Here is a 5,677-nt window from a genome sequence, read left to right as displayed (position 1 = left end):
GACAGGATCTGAGAAAATATTTGAAGTGATAATAGCTTGGGAAACTATGGGAAACAGAAAGTTCAGGAAACTTGCCTGAATGTGGGAAAGGAAATAATTAACCAAGTCCAGGAAGCACGGAGAATGCTAGGAAGGAATTTAAATCAGCTGATAAATCAAAAGAGGAACACACTGAGACATATAGTAATCAAACTCACAAAAATTAAACACAAAGATAAAATATTGAAAGCAACAAATAACATACAAGGGAACTCCTATCAGACTATCAGCTTATTTCTCAGCAGAAACTATACAAACCAGAAGGGAATGGAGTGATACATTTAAAGTAATGAAAGAGAAGAACCTACAGCCAAGAATACTCTACCCAACAAGACTCTCCTTCAGATTTAATAGAGAAATCAAAAGCTTTCCAAACAAGCAAAAGTTAAGAGAATTCAGCACCACCAAACCAGCTTTACAATGAATGCTAAAGGAAATTCTCTAAGCAGGAAACACGAGAAAAGGAAAAGACCTACAGAAAATAAACTCAAAACAATTAAGAAAATGTTAATAGAATACATATCAATAATTACCTTAAATGTAAATGGATTAAATGCATGAGCCAAAAGACATAGACTAGCTGAGTTGATGAAAACATGTGCTTGTATGCTCTCCCACTTACTACATCACTCTGCTTGACTCCCCAAATTGTATATAATTATTTTATATTGCTAAGATACTCATGTTCCCATTATGGCTTGGAATTGTAATTATCTTTTATTTTTTGTCTGGCTACTGACTGTGAAAACTGATAAAGATCTTTTACTGCTGTGATTACGTAACTATTACTCACTTAATACCATTGTATCATGATTGATCAACAGAAAAATAATAAAAGTTTAGATCACCAAAACTAGGATCTAATAGAAAAACCTGTAATCACTTTTTAAATTCCAGATGCATATCAGAATTATCTTGAAATTTTTTGAAAAGTGAAAATGCTCAGGTATTGCTTTTTTCTCCAGAGCTCCAGATGTTTTTAGTGAACACTCATGTTTAAAAGCAACTGGAATATATGATGATGTTTTACTTTTATCTAGTTTATTTCACTTTTTCTATTTCATATTGCTTGCTCCCATTTCATTTAGTTTATGTCCTCTAATTTCTCCATCTCTTCTTTTTTAATTTTGATATTATTTCTCAAGACTTTATCAAGTGTAGTAGAAAAGCTTTTGCATACATATTATATAAATATGTATATAATACATATATTTTAGAAAATATAAATTTTTGCCTAACTAAAAAAATTATGACATTTTGATGTCACTTGTTTGACTTAATATGAATAGAATGCTAGATTTCTAATTTAAAATAGATATGCAACAAGCAACAAATGTTTACTGTATAGCATAAGAAACTATAGTCAGTATCTTATAATTTATGATAGAAAAAATATCAAAAGTAATATATGCATATTTATGTAAATGAATCACCTTGTTGTGCACCTAGAACATTATAAGTCAACTATACTTCTATATATATATATATATATATATACACACACATATATACACACACACACACATACACACACACACACACACACATACAGGAAGTGGCTCAGTCGTGTCTGACTTTTTGCGACCCCATGGGCCATATGCTCCTCTGACCATGGGATTTTCCAGCCAAGAGTATGGGAGTGGGTTGCCATTTCCTTCTCCAGGGTATCTTCTTGACCCAGGGATAGAATCAGGGTTTCCTGCAATTGCAGACAGAGATTTTACCATCTGAGCCAGCAGGGAAGCCCATATATAAAAGTTGGTACAAGACTGGAGTTTAATATTCTCCCTTTATTAAATAAATTTGTTTCCTTGGAATTCTTCTTTTGATAACATATTGTGTGAATTTCTGTGCCTTTCACTTCAGTTTAGTTGCTCAGTCATGTCCGACTCTGCGACCCCATGAATTGCAGCACGCCAGGCCTCCCTGTCCATCACCATCTCCCGGAGTTCAACCAAACTAATGTCCATCAAGTGGGTGATGCCAATCAGCACCTCATGCTGTGTTTTCCCCTTCTCCTCCTGCCCCCAATCCCTCCCAGCATCAGAGTCTTTTCCAGTGAGTCAAGTCTTTGCATGAAGTGGCCAAAGTATCAGAGTTTGAGCTTTAGCATCAGTCCCTCCAAAGACCACCCAGGACTGATCTCCTTTAGAATGGACTGGTTGGATCTCCTTGCAGTCCAAGGGACTCTCAAAGTCTTCTCCAACACCAAAGTTCTAAAGCATCAACTCTTCAGCGCTAAGCTGTCTTCACAGTCCAACTCTCACATCCATTATGACCATTGGAAGAACAATAGCCTTAACTAAATGGGCTTTTGTTGGCAAAGTAATGTCTCTGCTTTTGAATATGCTATCTAGGTTGGTGATAACTTTCCTTCCAAGGAGTAAGCATCGTTTAATTTCATGGCTGCAATCACCATCTGAAGAGATTTTGGAACCCCACAAAACAAAGTCTGACACTGTTTCCACTGTTTCCCCATCTATTTGCCATGAAGTGATGAGACCAGATGCCATGATCATTGTTTTCTGAATGTTGAGCTTTAAGCCAACCTTTTCACTCTCCTCTTTCACTTTCATCAAGAGACTTTTTAGTTCCTCTTCACTTTCTGCCACAAGATTGCAGTCATCTGCATGTCTGAGGTTATTGATATTTCTCCTGGCAATATTGATTCCAGCTTGTGCTTCTTCCACTCCAGTGTTTCTCATGATGTACTCTCCATAGAAGTTAAATAAGCAGGGTGACAATATACAGCCTTAATGTACTCCTTTTCCTATTTGGAACCAGTCTGTTGTTCCATGTCCAGTTCTAACTGTTGCTTCCTGACCTACATACAGGTTTCTCAAGAGGCAGGTCAGGTGGTCTGGTATTCCCATCTCTTTCAGAATTTTCCACAGTTTATTGTGATCCACACAGTCAAAGGCTTTGGCATAGTCAATAAAGCAGAAATAGATGCTTTTCTGGAACTCTCTTGCTTTTTCCATGATCCAGCAGATGTTGGCAATTTGATCTCTGGTTCCTTTGCCTTTTCTAAAACCAGCTTGAACAGCTGGAAGTTCACGGTTCACGTAATGCTGAAGCCTGGCTTGGAGATTTTTGAGCATTACTTTACTAGTGTGTGAGATGAGTGCAATTGTGCAGTAGTTTGAGCATTCTTTGGCATTGCCTTTCTTTGGGATTGGAATAAAAACTGACTTTTTCCAGTCCTGTGGCCACTGCTGAGTTTTCCAAATTTGCTGGCATATTGAGTGCAGCACTTTCACAGCATCATCTATTAGGATTTGAAATAGTTCAATTGGAATTCCATCACCTGCAGTAGCTTTGTTCATAGTGATGCTTCCTAAGGCCCACTTGACTTCACATTCTGTGATGTCTGGCTCTAAGTGAGTGATCACACCATCGTGATTATCTGGGTCATGAAGATTTTTTGTACAGTTCTTCTGTGTATTCTTGCCACTTCTTTTTAATATCTTCTGCTTCTCTTAGGTCCATACAATTTCTGTTCTTTATCGAGCCCGTCTTTGCATGAAATGGCCCCTTGGTATCTCTAATTTTCTTGAAGACATGTCTTGAAGACAACCATTCTGTTGTTTTCCTCTCTTTCTTTGCATTGATCGCTGAGGAAGGATTTCTTATCTTTTCTTGCTATTATATGGAACTCTGCATTCAGATGCTTATATCTTTCCTTTTCTCCTTTGCTTTTTGCTTCTCTTCTTTTCACAGCTATATGTAAGGCCTCCCCAGACAGCCATTTTGCTTTTTTGCATTTCTTTTCCACGGGAATTGTCTTGATCCCTGTCTCCTGTACAATGTGATGAACTTCCATCCATAGTTCATCAGGCACTCTGTCTATCAGATCTAGGCCCTTAAATCTATTTCTCACTTCCACTGTATAATCATAAGGGATTTGATTTAGGTCATTCCTGAATGGTCTAGTGGTTTTCCCCACTTTCTTCAATTTAAGTCTTAATTTGGCAATAAGGTGTTCATAATCTGAGCCACAGTCTGCTCCCGGTCTTGTTTTTGCTGACTGTATAGAGCTTCTCTATCTTTGGCTGCAAAGAATATAGTCAATCTGATTTCAGTGTTGATCATCTGGTGATGTCCATGTGTAGCGTCTTCTCTTGTGTTGTTGGAAGAGGGTGTTTGCTATGACCAGTGCATTCTCTTGGGAAAACTCTATTAGCCTTTGCCCTATTTCATTTAGTATTCCAAGGCCAAATTTGCCTGTTACCCCACATGTTTCTTGACTTCCTACTTTTGCATTCCAGTCCCCTATAATGAAAAGGACATCTTTTTTGGGTGTTAGATCTAAAAGGTCTTGTAGGTCTTCGTATAACCGTTCAACTTCAGCTTCTTCTGAATTACTGGTTGGGGCATAGACTTGGATTACTGTGGTATTGAATGGTTTGTCTTGGAAACAAACAGAGATCATTCTGTCGTTTTTGAGATTGCATCAAAGTACTGCATTTCAGACTCTTTTGTTGATCATGATGGCTACTCCATTTCTTTTAAGGGATTCCTGTTCACAGTAGTAGACATAATGGTCATCTGAGTTAAATTCACCCATTCCAGTCCATTTTAGTTCACTGATTCCTAGAATGTCGACGTTCATTCTTGCCATCTCCTGTTTGACCACTTCCAATTTGTCTTGATTCATGGACCTAACATTCCAGGTTCCTATGCAATATTGCTCTTTACAGCATTGGACCTTGCTTCTGTCACCAGTCACATCCACAGCTGGGTATTGTTTTTGCTTTGGCTCTATCCCTTCATTCTTTCTGGAGTTATTTGTCCACTGATCTCCAGTAGCATGTTGGGCACCTACAGACCTGAGGAGTTCCTCTTTCAGTATCCTGTCATTTTGTCTTTTCATACTATTCATGGGATTCTCAAGGCAAGAATACTGCAGGTGTTTGCCATTCCCTTCTCCAGTGGACCACATTCTGTCAAACCTCTCCACCATGACTCGCCCGTCTTGGGTGGCCCCACATGGCATGGCTTAGTTTCATTGAGTTAGACAAGGCTGTGGTCCGTGTGATTAGATTGACCAGTTTTCTGTGATTATGGTTTGTGCATCTGCCCTCTGATGCCTCTCATAACACCTACTCTCTTACTTGGGTTTCTCTTACCTTGGACATGGGGTATCTCTTCCCAGCTGCTCCAGCAAAGCACAGCTGCTGCTCCTTACCTTGGACGAAGGGTATCTACTCACAGCTGCCCCCCTGACCTTGAACATGCAGTAGCTCCTCTCGGCCCTCCTGCGCCCGCACAGCCACTGCTCCTTGGACGTGGGTTGCTCCTCTCCGCCGCCGCCCCTAACCTTGGGCGTGGGGTAGCTCCTCTCAGTGGCTCCTGTGCTGTCACCCTTGACCTTGGACAAGGGGTAGCTCTTCTTTGGCCACGCTTCTGTGCTGTCCATCGAAGTGATCTGTATTTATTTATTTGAAATATTCATCAGATTAGTTGAATGGATAAGTATTACCTCATGTGTTTTAAAACCTTTTTGATATTTTTAACAGACTTCTCAAATATCAAATTCTAACTAAAGATTTTTTAGACTCCAGCTAACTCTGGGATATTTCAAAGGAACCCTGAGACATTCAGGGAGGAATATTAAACCAGTTAGGTTTATTTGATA

Source organism: Bison bison, unplaced genomic scaffold (genome assembly GCF_000754665.1).
Source record: "Bison bison bison isolate TAMUID 2011002044 unplaced genomic scaffold, Bison_UMD1.0 scf7180017864088, whole genome shotgun sequence".
Taxonomy (NCBI): Eukaryota; Metazoa; Chordata; class Mammalia; order Artiodactyla; family Bovidae; genus Bison; species Bison bison.
Note: the sequence above shows the minus strand (reverse complement) of the source record.